General features: G+C 50.6%; 1 long non-coding RNA gene across 4 annotated transcripts; it reads left to right on the top strand.

Moving 5' to 3' along the window:
• Positions 1–4,219: 4,219 nt before the first annotated feature.
• Positions 4,220–15,917, top strand: LOC125353807. Of its 4 annotated transcripts, none has more exons than XR_007211356.1 (3): positions 4,220–4,425; positions 15,156–15,326; positions 15,813–15,917. It is a non-coding gene; the product is annotated as an uncharacterized LOC125353807 (long non-coding RNA). The 4 variants fall into 4 exon arrangements; XR_007211355.1 differs by having other exon boundaries at positions 4,221–4,425; positions 15,127–15,326; XR_007211357.1 differs by lacking the exon at positions 4,220–4,425 and adding an exon at positions 5,478–6,540.
• Positions 15,918–16,621: the final 704 nt, after the last annotated feature.

Genomic DNA, 16,621 nt, shown 5'->3' with positions numbered 1-16,621 from the left:
CGGCGTCTGGGCCTAGCCTCGGCTAGGGGTGGAGGCTCTGCGGGGAGGGGTGGGGGTTAATGGTTAATCGTCCCCTGCAGCCGGATGGGCTGGGCAGACCTGCAGGGATTTGGCTGTTTGCTGGATTTTGACTGACACCCGGGGTGCTAATTACAACTGTTGGGGCCCTAACTCACCGATATTCAGCGATCATTTCTGTAAGGCGGGCCATGGAACTCCCTGCGTTCATTCTCCCCTACTCTCAGGCCTCCTGTAAGATGCCCTAATTCAATCACTTGCAAAACCATTGAGTTCTGCCATCCATGCTCCCCATGGATAAAGCTGTCTTTGAGTTGGAAACATGAATTCCAGGCCCAGACACTTCTCATGGGTCACTGTCCTGGGAACCCAGTTTCTTCCTGGCTCCCCATCTATCCACTGGGAGCAGAAAGGACTGGAGATTTTGGATCCCCTCTCTGGTTCTCAATGGCCTGACAGTGCCCACCACCAGCCCCCACCACACCCAGCTGCTCTGGTGGGAGCCAGATTCCATCCATCACTGATTCTCTGGCTCCCACCCCCTTCCAGAATAGGCCGAGATAAAGTCTGCAGCCCACAGACCTGGGTTTGCATTCAGGCGCCTACCTCCTGCTAGTTGTGAGTCTAGGTCAATGATTCTTCTCTCTGAGACTCAGTTTCCTTCTCTATCAAATGGATAACCCATCTCAAAGGGGGGTTTGGGTATTCTTAAGAGAGATGGTATAAGAAAAACAAGAGGCCATACCTGGCTAATACTCTTCTTTCCTCAGCCCCTTTGTTATTATTACTTTTTTAAGACAAGGTCTCTTATATGTTGAATTGAAAATTCTTCGTACAACTATTTAAAGGCAATAAAATAAATTTATGCCACTCAGGCTGGCTTCCAACTCACTATCTACTCCAGGCTAGCCTCAAACCTTTGATCCTCTTGCCTCAGTTTGCCCTCATATGGGACTACAGAACTGTATTAGCACACCTGGCTTTGCTACTGTTCTTGACACCCTTCATGATGCTAGGACCAGGGGCCATGGCCACACTTGCCCCTTTGAAGTGGACCCTGAAAAGTATGCAGCCTGTCAGGCCCATCCTCAGCTCCTGTCTCCCCTGACCTCCTGTCCTCGGCCCCTCTGTGCCCTTTGCTGCTGATACTTTTTTTTTTTTTCAAGCGCTTCCCAAGCTAGCTGCAGAGATAGAGTCAACATAGAAGGAGGGCAGAGACTTTGGAGGCCTGGGAGCCTGTCCTGCTCTGTAGGCTGGAGGACAGACGGGAAGGACATGGCGATGGCCTAGAACAAGGGTAGGACAGTGAGGGAGCACCAGCTCCTGGGTGGAAGGATGGGGGCAGTTAATGAGTGAGTGGATTAGGAAGGAGAGAACTGGAGGCAGGGTGAATTAATGTGTGAGTCGAGTGGATGAGTGAAATTAAGGGATAGGTGAACTGGTGAAAGGGTGAATGAATTAAATAGTGAGCAAATAGAGGAAGATGGTATGTGTGTTTGAGGGCTGCAGAGGCCATCTTTCCATACTTGTTCAACCATTCAAAGCTCTTACATTATCCTATGTGGCTTTATTCTCCCCCCCCCCACGCCCCACGCAGACCCCTGGAACTGATAAAATGGGGAAAAAGGTGTGAGAATTGTTCTGGGGGAGGAAAGGAGTGGGATTTGGTGCCTGGGGTCTTTAAATGCTGGCTCTGTTGCATTCAAGCCACATCTCTTCTCAGGGAATCAGTTTTCCCATCTGTCAAATGAGATCCTGGTCCAGTTACTTCTTGGTTAGAACAAGACAATGAGGGAGGAAGGAGGAAAAGGCCTCCAACCTACATCTTGAGATTTGGTAAAGAGTAGACGTTGCCTTCAAGTTCTAAAGGTTCCTCCAAAGCCCCATCCATCTATCCTCACACCATCAACCTTGAGGACAGTGTTGGGAGGGTGGGACAAGAAGACCCAACCCCAGGTTTTGTCACCTGGGACAAGCCATTTGTGACTACTCCCTCTCCAACCCAGCAGTGTGTATCCAAATGTGACTCATGAACTTCCACCTCTCTGAACGTGGAATGTAATCACTGGCAACTTAGAGTTTAATTAGGTGATAAAAATAGCAGTGTGTCTTTTGATAGATGAAAACTCAGATGGAATCAAATGAGGTCCACAATCAAATAGGCTCAGCAGTGCCATGCCATGTTAACATATAAGAACAATCTACTAAGCCAAGTGCCAGTGGTTCATGCCTGTCACCCTAGCTACTTAGGAGGTTGAGATCTGAGGATCTCAGTTCAAAGCCAGCCCAAGTGGGGAAGTCTGTGTCACTTTTGTCTCTAATTAACCAGTAAAATAAAATAAAGTTGGAAGTGGAGCTATGACTAAGTGGTAGAGTGACAGTCTTGAGCTTGAGTGGGGGAAAAAAAGCTAAGGGACTGGTACACACAGAGAGAGAGAGAGAGAGAGAGAGAGAGAGAGAGAGAGAGAGAGAGAGAGAGAGAGAGAGAGAACTACCTACTAAAGGAACAGCCTATACATGAAGAGCTACCACCAAACACCTGAAACAAAATCCATGGCTTACCAAGGAACCGTGTGCGTGACTGTGTGTGGTGGCATGTTTCAGACCCACGTCCTGCCCCATTCCAGCCTGCTGCACAGCAAAGCTCCCCCTCATCAACGGTAAATTGCATAATCTCTTCCATTCACCACTTTTACTCCACCTTTAGCCAACTCCAAACTATATTTTCCAGGCCACCTCCCCCCTGTAAATGCCTCATCGCCTGTGAGATCTACCAGCTCTGGGAACTCAAGAACATGGTTCTGACACATTGGGTCTCTTCCTGCTGGAAAATGGGCCCAATCTGTAGTTCTGTGTGAGATCACCCTGTCAGGTTCTCAGCAGTTCCAACTCTTCAGCCCTTCTGCCCCTGTCCTTTAGGGGTATACACTATACACTAGGGATCTTGGAGCCAGACAGATTGGAAACAAAACCAAGCATTACCAAACTCTGGGAACTCAGGTTCTACTTCTTTCAATATTGCTTTCAGCATCAAGAAAGAAGGAAGGAAGGAAGGAAGGAAGGAAGGAAGGAAGGGAGGGAGGGAGGGAGGGAGGGAGGGAGGGAGGGAGGGAGGGAGGGAGGGAGGGAGGGAGGGAGGGAGACAAAAAAGCAGCAGGGTACCTTTCTTGGAAGGTTGGTGAGGGCAGGAAATGATTAGGTATTGGTGTGCAGTGGCCTTCTGTCCCCACAGGTTTGGTTAGTATCAAGTTTTAATCAGCTTCAGATTGCAAATACTCAGGGGGGAAAACAAACCTCACATGCATCTGTACTGGACATCTATAGATATCGTCTTTTACATTTGACTGATTGACCATTGTTTGACTGGCTGAGTGATTGAGAGAGGCAGGATCTTGCTGTGTTGCCCAGAGTGGCTTTGAATTCCTGGATTCAGTTGGTCCTCCTGCTTCAGCCTCGCGAGGGCCAGGACTACAGGTGCACACCACAGGGCTTGACCATTGTACAGACTTTTTTTCTTGCCACCATTTAACATAACAACTGTTTACATAGCATTCACATGTACTGGGTAGGATACGTCATCTAGAGATGATTTAAAGCATACCGGAGGATGCATAGAGGTCATATGCAAATACACACCAGTTTATACCAAGGAATTGAGCGACTTCAGATTTCATATGGCAGGAGGATGGGGGTGTCCTGAGTCCCCCTGGGGGACAATAATAGTGGTCAGGGTCATTGGCCCCAAACTCCTTGAGCTACTAGCTGAATGGGTCTTGGGAATCAGGACCTCATCTTGAGAAAGCTCTCAGGTAGGGGTGTTCCCAGCCCTGCACAAGCCCTGGCCTCAATGCCACCCATCCAGCAGCTGTCTTTCCCCTCTGTCCCTGCCTCTTGGTGCGGCCTGGGCATGGACAGGTCTAGAGGCATCCTGCAGACACCCGGCCACCCCAGGGCCACCCGGCACTTTGGCTTTCCCTAGTGCTCCCACCTCACCTCTCCTCCCTCCTTCCTCTCCCACCTGCCTCCTGGGGTGCGGTCCAGGGAGAAGCAGGACTTATCAAGACAAAGAACAAAAGTCGTGGGGGAAAGAAGCCAAGCGCCATCTCCACTCTGGGGTAGGGCCCTTCAGTTCGCCCCTTTGAAATTTCAAATTCCAGTTTGTGGACAAAGTCCTAACTATCTCACAATATAGGTCCCCAACTGCTGACCAAACTCCAGTCCAGGCAGCCACCTGGCCCCAGGCTGGCCTGGCCTGGCGGCTCTCAAGCTCCAAGGGTAGGAGTGCTGGGGTCTGCTAGGCCAGCCCTGGAGTCCCCTTGGGGAGACCCCCTTCCCTCCCATCTGAGAGGATCGGCCTCTGCCTGGAGCTGTGATCTGATGTTTGCTGGTGCCAAAGGCAGATACCAGGTAGGTGCCCTCTGGTGCTTATCTGGACCTCTTTGCCCCTCCTAAAGCTTCAAGTCCTGCTTATTCTATCCTGGCTAAAATCTCCATCTGGACCTCCCAGAACCTTCAAGCAGAAGGGCTGTCTCCATAACCCAGCTACAGGCAATGGGTACCTGGAGACCCTCGGTGAATAGCAGCTGCCATAGATGGGCCACTGAATGACAGTGGATGACGGGGGGGGGGGGGGGGGGAGTGCTTCTGAATGGGGAGAGTCTTGTTCTAGGTCACTGGATGGTAGCATGTGAGTTTTTGTCTTTACAAGGAGTGAGGGACCCCTGCAGACTGTAGATGGCTGTGTGTATTCATTCAATGACTGGTGTTCAACCGGATGCCACAAGACTAGTGCTGAGAGGAAGATGAAGGAGATGAGGCTGAAAGCCAGAGGGTTTGGAAGGAAACAACATTCATGTGGTTAACTGATAACTGAGCCCCATCCCTGGGCCTCCACCAGCCTCTTCCTCCCTCCCTCCACTCAGTGTGAATAAGATGAACTTACCTGCCTGCTAATCATTGCTGAGCCTGTTGATTTTGCCTTAAAAAATTAACTGGGCATGAGTTTGCGGTTTGCCTCACCCCTAACCCTGTGAAGGCAGGGGAGGGCAGGAGGCCTCCGGGTTATGCAAGAGGCCGCTGGCCTCCGCGTGCGCACAGCCAGCAGCCGGCCTCCTCTGGCCCTCCAAAGGGATGATTCTGCTCCAGAGTCAACAGTCTGCCTGTGTCCCTGCTCTGGGTCCTGAGCAAATTTGCTCTGTTACCAAAGAGAGATAAAAGGCAGTGGGGGTGCTTTCCAGAGGGGGATGCAATACAGCAGCTTTGAGCTCTTGAGCACCGGATGCGAAAATCCTGTGTTGTCAGAGCCTAGAGCACCTTTGTGGGTGGGAGTGGGCTGGGGATTTTTCAAGCTGTGTTCTGGGGTTCCCAGAAGCCCAGGGAGGGCACCCACAGGGGTTCACTTTGAAGAGATCTTTCTTAACTCTAACTGAGTCCCAGTCTCAGCCCCCTGAGTGTGCAGACAGAGAGATGCGCACAAAGAGGGGCGGGTGGGGGGAGGGGGAGGTGGGAGGTGGCTCGGCCAAGGACAGAGGTCACCCCAAGCATCCTGGGTCTCTCACTGGTGTGACAGGATGCCCAATATCTTTTAAGCCTAAGTCCTATGATGAAGGACATCTGTGACAAGATGGCTCTGTCTGGGAAGCCTTTTCTCCCACCCTCACCATTCTCTCCCTCCCAGAACTGGAAGAAGGAGCTCTCAAAGCCTGGGAGTCCCCCACAGACCTCGGACAGGTGGGACCAGCAGCATGGAGGCTCTGTGTCTTGGCTCTGTCTTGGCCTCATCCTGTCTCTGAAAGCATCAGGCCCAGGACTGTGGCCTGATGCTTCCGAACCCCTGAGCCTCTGTTTCCCCCTGTGAACTGGGAGCAATACTTAACTCCAGATCATCATGAGGGGGAAGTGGAACCCAAGATGGGCATTGAGAATCAAGGCCAAGCTGTGTTAGGGGTTTCCCATGTCTTAGTTCATGAATTCTCAAGCCACTCTGTGCTTTAGGCAGAGGTTTGTTTTGTTTTACATCATCACTCTGTAGACCTCAGGCAGAGAGAGGTTGAGTCAGGTGCCCATGTTCACACAGCTGGTAAGAAATCAGAAGGAAGACTCAAACCCAAGTGGGCTCCACACTAACCTCCAGGTTTGCCTGCCCTTCCAAGCCTGCCACACAGCAAAGGCTCCATGAAGGGCAGTCAGCTGAAGGCCATGGCTGTCACACTGAACAGGCAGCAAGGTGTTGTGGGAGATGCTGACCACAAGGAGGAGGTCAGGCAGAGAGGATGGTCTGAGCTGTGATCAGAGAGAAGCCCAGGAGGCCTTGGGTGCGAGGTCTGTCTGCTTCCTGCCAGGTGGCTTGTGACATCTGAACAAGTGGTGCTGTTCTCCTGTGCATGCTCATCTCTTCTGTTTATGTTCCTGACTTTATCTGCAGGGTGACCTTGGGAGCTAGATGGGGCCTGTCCAGTCCTGGTAGGACCAGGAGGGTGATGAGGAGCCCCTGCCCAGATCAACCCTGGTCTTGGGGTGAGGGTTGGTAAGGAAGGAGTCTCTATCCCAGAAGTCATTCTTAATCTCCTTGCATTCTTATTCTAAGGAGCCCCGAGGACTGGCTCGCAGGTCACTGAGAGGAAGTGTTTGGAAATCCTGAGACTTAGGCCAGGATCATTGTGTACAGTTGCACAGGTTGTTCATTGCACAAATGTTTTCCAGGGCTGAGTGGGGGTGGGAATCCAGACCCTGTCTTCTCCAAGCCCATGGAGTGTGGCCTGCCCAGAGGCAGGGATGGGTATCTATTTCTTAATTGCATAAAGGCATCCTATAAGCTACTGGGTATCCTGCTCTCACTCTGGTTCCAGTCATTATGTGACCTTGAGCCAAGGTCACTCCCCTTCTTGGTGTTGGTTTCTTTCCTGTTTGAGAAATTTTGTCTAGCACAAAGCAGAGACTCAATCCAAACAGTGAGAGAGAATCATCTGCAATCTTTAAAGACAATAACCACCAAGAAAAGCATGAAGATGCTTATACCAAGCATGGTGGATCACATCTGTAATCTCAGCTGCTCAGGAGGCAGAAATGGAGAGAATCAAGGTTTCCCCGTCAGACCAGGCAAAAAGTTAACAAGACCTCTCCAGCTCAAGAAATAAGCCAGGCACAGAGGCGCATTATCTGTCATCTCAGCTGTGTGGAAGACATAGTTAGGAGGATCACAATTCAAGGTTGATCCCAGGAAAGAAGTAAGATCTTGTCTGAAACAACCTAAAGCAAAAAAAGATGTGGGGCTGTAGGCATGGCTCAAGTGGTAGAGTATCTTCCTAGCATGCTCGAGGCCCTGGGTTCCATCTCCAGTACCACAACAAAACCAAACAGCACAAAGATACCCAGGCCTCCAGCACAGACCAAAGATCAGATCTTGGGTTTGAATGGGTGGTATTAATCAATAAGTCATTTAGATATCATAAGTCATTTAGAAATTCCCAAATGCTTGTAATGTGTAGCCACAATTGCAACCTATCACGGGAAGCCTTGAAAACTGGGGCTAGAAATGCTTTGGTGCGGGTCCAAGTTTTACATCAGACTGCAACTTACTGGTCCAAACATGAGCAGGGCTCTTAATCACCTCTGTGTTCAGCCCTATCTTTGGCTTGTACATGGGTCCGATTCCAGGTACCAGTGACAGTTACAATTGCTATTGGCAATAGGATACTGATTGAAAAATCAAGGGCCCTTCCAGATCAAAGATGAGGGATGGAGAGCTGGTTGCCATCTTAGTTACATACCTGACCTGTTATTAAAGCGCACAGGATTACATTCATTATTGCTTCCTTGTTTGCTTCATTTGTTAAAATTTTTGCACTGTAGGATCATCACTACATATTTATGGTTCAGAATCAAAAGTATACACGGAGCGCCGGTGGCTCACACCTGTAATCCTAGCTAATCAGGAAGCTGAGATCTGAAGATCGAAGTTTAAAGCCTGTCTGGGCAGGAATGTCTGTGAGACTCTTAGCTCCACCAGGAAACTGGAAGTGGTACTGTGGCTCAAAGTGGTAGAGGGCTAGCCTTGAGTAAAAAAGCTCAGGGACAGTGCCCAGGCCCTGAGTTCAAGCCCCATCACTGTCAGAAATCAATCAGTCAATCAACCAAAAGTATAAAAAGCCACCCCACTGGGTTGGGAATGTGGCTTAGCAGAGTGCTTGTCTAGCACGCATAAAGCCCTGGGTTCGATTCCTCAGCACTACATAAACAGAAAAAGCCAGAAGTGGTGCTGTGGCTCAAGTGGTAGAGTGCTAGCCTTCAGCAAAAAGAAGCCAGGGACAGTGCTCAGGCCCTGAGTCCAAGGCCTAGGACTGGCAACAAAAACAAAAAAACAAACAAGCAGAAAGAGGCAGCGGGGTGGGTTGCTTTTTTTTTTGACAGCCCTGGGGCTTAGACTCAAGGCCTGAGCACTGTCCCTGGCTTCTTTTTGCTCAAGGCCAGCACTCTACCTCTTGAGCCACAGCTCCACTTCCAGCTTTTTTCTGTATATGTGGTACTGAGGAATCGAACCCAGGGCTTCATGTATACAAGGCGAGCACATTACCATTAGGCCATATTCCCACTCCTCCCGCTGCCTCTTGGCCATGGGTTCTACCCAACTTCTTCAACCTATGATTTTTTTTAATGTTATTATTATTTTTTGCCAGACCTGGGGCTTGAACTCAGCACCCAGTCATTGTTCCTGAGCTTCTTTTGCTCCAGGCTAGCACTCTACCACTTGAGCCACAGCGCCACTTCCTGCTTTTTCTGTATATGCGGTACTGAGGTACATGAGCTCAAGGCTTCATGCATGCAAGGCAAGCGCTCTATCACGAAGCCACATTCCCAGCCCTCACGATTCTTTCTCTTACTTTTCCCCCATAGCTTTCAAGCTTTCTGGAAACCTTGCCAAGCAGAATAAGAACCGACCGGACTGCATTACCACCCTACCTCTTATCTGGTTCCTACCTTGCTTTCTGCATTGACTATTATAGGCTGGTGCCTGAGATGGGAGAAAACAATAGACAGGGAACATTATTTTCTTAGTAAGCTGGTGTTTGTCCTCTGTACTGTGGCCTTCTGGGAAGACTGTCCCTCCCTGAGAGCTTCTTGGGCAGCACTGCCCTTCCTAGACAAGAAGGAGTAGATGGGCTGGGCGGCCAGGGCTCCCATAGTGTCTGAGGCCTAGAGACCCAGTGAGTGGCACCACTCACTGTGACAGGAAGTAAGAGGGGAAGGGGAGGAGCCACTGAGAACAATGGACCAGACTCCAGGGGGCAGGAGCCTGAGGGGGCTGGAACTCAGCAGGAGGAGGTCTAGAATTCAAGATAGAAGTGGCAAAGTTTTTGTTTTGTTTGTTTCTTTTGGTCTTTGTGGGGCTTGAACTCAGGCCTTGAACTGCTTGCTCTCCCTGAGCCTCTTTGTGCTCCCAGCTAGCACTCTACCACTTTGAACCACAGGGCCACTTCAGGTTTTTGAGTGGTTTATTAGAGATAAGAGTCTCTCCTGGACTTTTCTGCCAGGGCTAACTTCGAGCGAGATAAGAGTCTCTCCTGGACTTTTCTGCCAGGGCTAGATTCGAGCCACTGCCTCGAGCCTCAATCATCAGATCTTAGCCTCCTGAGTAGCTAGGATTACAGGCTTAAGCCAGGAACACCTGACAAAGATATTTTAACCTTTGTCTTTGGTTCAGGCCACTTGGATTTGGTGGTACTGGGATTTGAACTCCTGTTTGCTAGGCAGGCACTCTACCACTTGAGCCATACCCTTAGTCGTTTTTAGTTATTTTTCAGACAGCATCTTGCAGTTTTTGCTGGGGCTGGCCTGGACCTACATTCTCCTATTTACACACCTGCTCTGTAGTTGGGACCACAGAAGAGAATCATCATACCCAGCTAATTGGTTGAGATGGGTGTCTTGCTAACTTTTGTCTGGGATAGCTTTAAACCTTGATTCTCTTGATTTCTACATCCTGAAAAACTAGAAATACAGGCATGAGCCACCAAACTCAGATACCCCCGGGGTCCTCTCTCTCTCTCTCTCTCTCTCTCTCTCTCTCTCTAAATCTCATATGAACTTAGGGCTTTGTGCTTAATACACAGGTGCACAGGTGCTCTACTGCATGCCTCTAGCACTTTCTGCTCTGGTTATTTTTGTTGTTGTTGTTGCTGGTCCTGGAGCTTGAATTCAGGCTTGGGCACTGTCCCTAAGCTATTCTGCTCAAGGATAGTGCTCCACCACTGGAGCTACAGCAGCATTTCTGGCTTTTTGATAATCAACTGGAGATAAGAATCTCGTGGAGTTTCCTTCCCTAGGATGGCTTTGAACCGTGATCCTTAGGATTTCAGCCTTCTGAGTAGCTAGAACTACAGGTGTGAGCCACCCACGCCCAAATGCTCTAGTTATTTTTGAGAGAAGGTCTTGTTTTTTGCCCAGGCCAGCCTGTACTGTGATTCCTTACTTATACTTCTCATGTAGCTGGGATGACAAGAGTATGCCACCACACCAAGCTATTGGTTAAGGGTCTCTCGAAGTTTTAGCCCAGTCTGGCCTTAAAGCTCAATCCTCCTGATTTCACCCTCTCTGTTCTTGACTCACTTTAGTTAGTATGCTGATTTGGGGCAAGTCACTTTCCTTCTCTGTGCCTCAATTTCCCTGGCTGCAAAGTGAATATTTTACCACTGGTCTGTAAGCAACTCAGGGATAGCCTTGACAGAGGCCTTGGGGCTCCCTTCACCTAATTGTTAGGGGATCTGGTCCTGGTCACTCAGCCATTCAGGCTTTTGGGCTTCCTGGCCTGCGGGCTGAGCATAAAGTTCTCCATGCTGCTCCTGATTCTGGCCTCCTTTGTTTCCAAGGACTCTTTCTTTCCCCCCACCTCAATTTCCTCCACATAGGTGGGAGTCAGGACGGTACCTGATGGGTCCTGGGGGAATCCCGCACCCCCTTCTGACATCCTCCTCCTGGCGCTGTGGCGTCACACACAGTGGGCAACCTCTTCATCCTTGAGCCAGCTCCTGCTGCCACCGTGGCACCCAAGACCCTGGGAGAGCCGCCGGAGAGCTAATCCCTTAATACTAGTCACAATGAGATTTCAAGGATGGTGGCGGGCGGTCACCATGGAGACTGGACCTGGGCAGGTCCCAGGCAGGGAATAAGCCACAGGGCTCAGCAAGGGGGCCCTGGAGACCCAACCTGAGCAGGCGTGGGGACGCAGGACTGGGCCTTCCTGCTGGCTTCCCATGTTCTCCCGCTCAACCAGCAAGGCCCCCCCCCCCCCCACCTCGGGAAGTTTACCTCAGGTGGGGTTCTAGGTCTCAGCCTGGCAGCTTTTCTAGAAGCAGACAGGCTTCCGGCATCTTCCAGACCTGAGTGTGGAGCTCAGCTTTTCTCTCTTGGACTGCATTAGGCTGGCCCTTCACTTCTCCCAAGCCTCAGTTTCCCCATCTAAGGATGAGCATGGTGCCACCTTGGCATGGGTCCTGTGGGAGGTGGCATGTAGGCACACCCAGGCTCTGTCAGGGCGCTGTCACACACATCACACTCATCCCTCCCAGCCTTCTCTTCCTCCCTACCTTGGTCATCATCCTTTGGGAAGTCCTGCTGACAATCTTCCCACAGCCCCCTGGAGCGTCACACCCTTATGGTGAAATGAGGTAGTGAATGTCACCCTCCTCCTGTGGGCAGCGTCTTCCCAGAGCCCAGCTGACCTTCATATGAACAGGGTTGGCTGGACAATGGGTGAACTGGTGAAGTCACTTGTCCATATACCCCCGGACCATTTCATTTATTCTACTATTAGGCTACTATTGTGGGTGCTGGAGGCACAGCAACTCAAGACCCCCTCCTTCACAGGGTTCCATTGGAATTTCAGAGCAACAAGGAATTTATTTCCTTCCTTCCTTTTCTCCTTTTTGGCATGAGTAGAACCCAAATGTTGTAGCACGACAGTACTTGATCTTTGCTGTTTCTCCCAAATCCAAGTGTAACTGCTCTGGTTTGGCAACCCTATTCTTCCTTCTAACCTCTTCAAGGAAAGGACGGTTGGCAATGTCAGAAGGGAAAGAAACAACTTCAGCTGGGCACCAGTGGCTCATGCCTGTAATCCTAGCTCCTCAGGAGGCTCAGATCTGAGGACTGCAGTTCAAAGCCAGCCCAGGCAGCAAAGTTGGTGAAACTTTTGTTTTTCTTTTTTGCCAGTCCTGGGGCTTGAACTCAGGGCCTGGGCACTGTCCCTAAGCTTCTTTTTGCTCAAGGCTAGCACTCTACCACTTGAGCCACAGAGCCACTTCCAGCTTTCTCTGTGTGTGTGTGTGGTGGGGGGGGGGATAGAGGAATCAAACCCAGGGCTTCATATGTTAGGCAAGCACTCTACCACTGAGCCACATTCCCAGCCGTCGGTGAGACTCTTATCTCCAATAAACTACTCAAAAAAGGCCAGGAGTGGTGCTGTGACTCAAGTGGTAGAGCACTAGCCTTGAGCAAAAGAAGCTCAGGAACAGTGCCCAGGCCCAGTAAAAAGAAAAAAAAAAAAAAAAAGGAGAGGAGGAGAGAAGGGGGGAGAGAAGTGGGGAGAGCGGGGGAGAAGAAAGAGAGAGAGAGAGAGAGAGAGAGAGAGAGAGAGAGAGAGAGAGAGAGAGAGAGAGAGAGAGAGAGAGAGAGAACAAGAAGCAAGTTCCGTGGTTGGGCGAGGGGGGACTGGGGAACCGGGGGCCGGTGGCCGCACCTGGGGACGGGTAGGAGGCACCTGTGGCTATGGTGATCTGAGCTGGTGGCCTTCACCTGCAAGAGGCAACTTAAGCCCAAGAAAGAACTGCTTGGGAAAAGCGCTCCGAGGGTCTTGGGGGGGGGGGGCGGCGCGGAGGGAGGGCGTCCCGGCCCAGCAGGGAGTTGCTGAGTCACTCGCTCCTCCGACTCCCCGCGATTTTGCAACTTGGATCAGTGCCTTCACCAACCTTCGCTAACCTGCAGCCCCACCCCTCGGGCCGGCCAATGTTCTCGGAGGGGCCGGGAGCCAGCAGAAGGGGCCAAAGGAGCTGCGCAGAGAAGCGTGGCCACCGGGCCGAAGCTGAGCGCCCTGGCACCCCTTCCCGGCCTCATCCCACCCGCGTCTCACGCTGTAGCCGGGAAAGGGGGCGCCCTGGGCGACAGCAGCTGTGCCCGGGGTGGAGCCGGGAGCATGGGCGCCCAGAGCGGCCCACGGCGCTTCCCGAGCTCCTCCTAGTGGCCAAAGGCGGGAACTGGCGCTGGAGAAACGTGTAAAGACCCACACGGCCTTCGCCAATCACAGCAGAGGCCGCAGGACCATCCCTCCAATCACAGGCCTAGGCGGACCTCGGTCTTTCCAAATCTCGCGTGGAAGCCGGCTCGCAGCTCGCCACGGCGCCACCAATCAGAACGTAAGGTTTGAAAAAGCAGTCCCCGCGCAGCGCTTCCTCCACCTGGATGCTTGCGGCGCCTTGGTGCCAGTGCGCAGGCGCCTTCCCGAGGGCGCCGTGGCCGCGCGTTGGCTCCAAGCTGAGGACCTCCTTGGCACGCAGGGACATTTGTAAGGTTACGAGTCGTTCAGCGTAACCCGCCTCCGTGTGAAAATGAACGTGGGTGCGTGAGTGGAGCTGTAAGCCATTCTTCCCCAGCCGTCGAGAGCACGGTAATATCCACAGGTCGTGTCGATGACCCCGAGTCACTCACGGTGGCTCCCCCACCCCCACTCTCCGCGCCCCCCATCTGTCCTAAGCCATCCGAAAACCCTGACCTTTAACCCCCATCGCTACCACCACAGCCACTTGGAGTGGAAAGCACCATTGCTGAGCTTTCTTCCTGTCCCATGCCAGCCCCCTCTCCTCCTCTCCCCTCCCCAGGGGTTATGGGTAATGGGGAAGAAACGTGGCTTTGGATCAAGTCCTGCCTTACCCTTGAGGTTTTACTCCTCCCTGTGCATTTCTGAAGAAGCTCATAAATCTCCCGCCACAGACTTGAGGTAAACTCACCCTCCTTTCTCCATCCTCACACCTCCAACCTCATTTCTTTCCCCTTGCCACCCCCACCCCCAGGTGGCTGCCACCACATAGGCCACCCCCATCCCCTGGTTTTTATATTTATTTTTTGCTTCCTTGACTATGAATTCTGGTTCTTTGTATAGCTAGCCCAAAAGACAAAACTTTCAGATCCAAACTCAAGTGTCATCTCCTGAAGGAGTTTAATACGTGTGTTTTATGTCTCCGGTTAATGTTTATTTTCCGTCTCCGAATCTATTTTTCTCCTCAGGGCTTTGCATGAATTTGAAATTCATGCAATTCGGTTGCTTATATAGTTCCGTATTTTCATCTCCTCAACCCCTGTTAAGGAGTCCCCCTTTGGCTGTTACATTCCTCACAGAACCTTCCACAACATCAGCAATTTAGAATTAAACAACTAATAGGTGCTTAAGAGCTCTTTGTGAGACAAGTATCTGAAAAGGCTTTTGAGGAGAAACTGAAGTAGTTAGTAGTGAACTAAAAGGATTCTCTGCTTATTGTACAACTTTCAGAAAATAAAAGAGATTGAGGACTCATATAGACTCCAACACTGACAAAGGTTCAACCTCAGTCATTAGCCAGAGTTTCTTGATCTCACCACTGTGGGCCTCTGAGACTGGATAACTCAATTGTGGGGAACATTGTTATGTATATTATATAAGTTTAGCAGAGGGGGCAGGGAATATGGCTTAGTGGTAGAATGCTTGCCTTGCATGCATGAAGCTCTAGGTTCAATTCCTCAGCACCACATAAACAGAAAAAGCCAGAAGTGGCACTGTGGCTCAAGTGGTAGAGTCCTAGCCTTGAGCAAAAAGAAGCCAAGGACAGTGCGCAGGCCCTGAGGCCAAGCCCCAGGAATGGCAATAAAGGAAAAAGGAAGAAAGAACTATTTAGCAGAGTATCATTAGATGCCAGGGGCATCAACTCCTTCCCTACCCCCTACCCCGTACCCCACTCCAGGTGATAGCCCAAAATGTGTCTAAATGTCCTGTAAGTATCACAGTGGTTCCTAACTAGGAACTGCTGTGCTAGGCCTCTAGACTTGCAAGCACTTTTCTTCTAGGGGAGTTTTCCATCCATACAGGCTCTACCCTGGACATCCTCTCTTTCCAGTTACTCTTCTGTGGATATCTGTTCAAAGTGGTAGCAAAACCAAATCCTGGCTCAGCTAAAACCCACATCATCTTACCTCCCTGAAGAGAAGAGACACAAACTCACTAGCTTATGAACATCACCTACCAGACTGTCTTTCCTTGGAGAACAGGTTTCCTTCACCAGGAGCAGGTGCTAAGGGCCATTTGGAGGGTCACAGTGGCCAAAGTCACACAAATCCAATGGGCCATGACAGGCCACCTTTCTGGAGCCATCTTTTAGGCCCCATAGTCCATCTGTGGGTAGTGTCCGACCATCCCCCTTTCTCCTGTCAAGTACATTTCCTTGCTTCCTTTGAAATAATTTGTGTCCTTAAGTTTTGTATTGGTCAATGAGATTTGAATAAGAGCTGGTGCTATGGCTGTTGAGGCAACAAGGGTAGATATGGAAACACCTAGGCAAGGAGAGCCCCCTGCTGGTCCAGGAGGGGAGTGCACTGTAAGAGAGAATGATCCACTGCTGTATGAGGCCTTGAGACCCTTTTTTGTTACTTCAGCATAGCCTCAGTCTGTCTGAACAGTCTTTACAAAGCTTTTCAGATTCCCTTAACACCATTATGATTTCTACCATGTTCAAAACCCACTTATCCTATTATTTTTATCATTTTTCTAATACCAGCTCACCTCTAACAGCAACTCACTGTGAGGAAAGTGTCTACCTTCATTCCTTTATATGTGGATACCAGGTTTTCCCTGCATGCATTTGGCTTTCATGGTATTTTACATAAGACTTCTGTACTTGGGACACACTGGTGTACCCCACTGCTGAGACCCTCTCCTCACACCTCCCCTGCCTCCCAGCCGGTAGGTGGTCATTGGACTCAAGCTTGAGACATCCAGTATCCTGGGGCATGAATTCAGGGCCTGGGCTCTATCCCTGAACCTCTTTGTGCTCAGTGCTAGTGCTCTACCACTTGAGCCACAGCAGTGCTATTTCTGTTTTTTCTGTTGGTTAATTGGAGATAAGAGTCTCACAAATTTTTCTGCCCGGGCTGGCTTTGAACTGCAGTCCTCAGATCTCAGCTTCCTGAGTAGCTAGGATTATAGCCATGAGCCACAGGCACCCGGCTTTGTGTTAGGTCTTAACACTGTTCACCTTTCAAAGCCTCTGGACCTTTTGTCTGTTCTGTTAGGGAGGACTCCTCCCCCCAAGTAGGCTGAGATGGATGAAATGTTGGGAGGAAGCACAGGGTCATACAAATTATGGAACCCAACTTTCTGCGTTTGAATTCTGGTTCTGTCATGGACTAGCTGTGTGATATTGAACAAGTTACTGAATCTCTCTGTGTCTCTGTGTGTATGAGCATCAGGGGATGTGATGACAATTGCCCCATTTCTGTGTTCTGTGTTACTAGGGACAGCATGGTGCTCATGAGCATCAGAAAAGCTAAGTCTCTCTGCAAGCCATTTGAAAAGACTATGCCTGGA

The sequence above is a fragment of the Perognathus longimembris genome, chromosome 6, assembly GCF_023159225.1.
Source record: "Perognathus longimembris pacificus isolate PPM17 chromosome 6, ASM2315922v1, whole genome shotgun sequence".
In the NCBI taxonomy this organism is placed as follows: Eukaryota; Metazoa; Chordata; class Mammalia; order Rodentia; family Heteromyidae; genus Perognathus; species Perognathus longimembris.
This window is presented reverse-complemented; position numbering and strand designations above follow the sequence as displayed.